General features: G+C 42.6%; 1 long non-coding RNA gene across 1 annotated transcript; it reads left to right on the forward strand.

The window, feature by feature from the left end:
* Positions 1-327: 327 nt before the first annotated feature.
* Positions 328-1,319, forward strand: LOC138297275 (uncharacterized). Its single transcript, XR_011203991.1, has 2 exons — positions 328-568; positions 1,157-1,319. It is a non-coding gene; the product is annotated as an uncharacterized lncRNA (long non-coding RNA).
* Positions 1,320-1,733: the final 414 nt, after the last annotated feature.

Raw genomic sequence — 1,733 nt, forward strand, 5'->3', positions numbered from 1 at the left:
GTATTTTTGATAATTATATTAGAAACATACTATGTGCCGCCAGAAGGACTGACTATAGTAAACTGGTTATATTGGTTTCTATTTGCTTGACTTGCAGCAATTAGCATCAGAATGATGTGTGAAAAGGTCTTCCTGCTAGACAATAATACTGTGAGCTCTATTAGCAGGGAGGCCAATAGAAGTAATTGCTGGCCTATTACAATAGGATAGGGAATTTCTGAGTGAACACAGACGCGGACCAGACATACGCCGGGGGCACATTCGAGTCCGTCCACACTGACCAGGAAGTAATGGGAGCTGCTGCAGCCAATCCCGGGAGGACGAACGCGGAAGCAGAACGGGTTTTAAACTTGTGCAGAATGAGTAAGGGGGGAGGGTGTTGTCTCCCGGAGGAGATGACATGGATGTGCTGGAGTGTCGGACCAGCGGACCAGAACAGACGCCAGGAAGAAGATGACTTTACGAAGAGACGCCAAGCAACCCTGGATAGAATTCGGAGGAAGGCGACAGGGAGGAGAGACGGAGCGAACAGACCGGCCACACTCTGGGAAGAGCGTGGCCCAGGCAGGTAGGGTCCTAAACCAAAGTGGGAAAAGGGGAAAACGGGAATTGGGTTTAAAGTCAGACAACAGAAGGAGGGAAGTGGGAAACTGTGGCATTTTAACCTGGGCATATTCACACTTCGATTTAGGTTTTAGTTGTACTTTTGGTTTCATTATATCACTCACTGATTCACGGGTAACTAGAGGGGATTATAAAAGAGAGAGTCTAAAAAGGGAAAATGAAGGAAAGGAAAGTTCATATATATAAAAGAAACTTAAAAAAAAAAGAGACCAGACTGGTAAAATTGGATAAAGAGACAGAAGGGTATTGAGAAGTTTTTGGAACCAATGAAAGAAAGAAAAGAAGACGGAGACACAGGGATAGAGAAAAGGCAGAAAATAGAAAGGAAGAATCTTAACGACCTAAGAACAGACATAACAGAGAGTAAAAGATAACCCCAAAACAAAGAAAAGAGAAGGACAGAAAACAGGAAAGAAAAGGGGCAGAGAAGACAGAGGGAGAGAGAAAAAGAAAGAGAGAGAGAGTAACACCAATAATACCTACCTCCTAAAACAATCATTCTGTTTTTCTTTCCTCCTATGTGCCTCCTGAGTCACCATCTGGAAAAGAAGACAGAACAAAGTGAAGAAGTTCAAGAATGAATGAGAGGAAAAAAAAGAAAAGAAAGAGAGATAAAAAGAAAGGAAAAAGAAACACTTGTATAACAAAAGACTCTATCATAACTATACAAAAAGAAATAAAAATCATAAACCACTGTAATGCCAATCAGCCTCCATTTCTCTGACTCTGTCACAGAGGCAAATGCCTTTCCTCAGGGGATTTCTCAGATATTGTCCCATCGTAGCAGATAATCTGTTCCCAGACCAGGAAGAGCGATGATACTTTCTGTTCACTGAGCAGGACCTGGGGCTAGGAACTCTGAAGAGAGAAGCTTTCCTCTTGCATATTAGACATGGGTATTAGGATATCTTGCAAGCAAACAAGACAGAAAGAGCTCTAAATATTTGATATCTGGTGGTTGGAATTCTACAGGGACTGGGCCTAAGAATGTACCCACTCAATTGCTAGTGCACTGGATAGAATGGTGCCATGGAACCATTCCATAAGTTCATCTGAACACTCCTGGACCTGGAAGACTCAGAAAAAGATGGAAGAATCCTGCCTGATCT

Source organism: Pleurodeles waltl, chromosome 5 (assembly GCF_031143425.1).
Source record: "Pleurodeles waltl isolate 20211129_DDA chromosome 5, aPleWal1.hap1.20221129, whole genome shotgun sequence".
Classification (NCBI taxonomy): Eukaryota; Metazoa; Chordata; class Amphibia; order Caudata; family Salamandridae; genus Pleurodeles; species Pleurodeles waltl.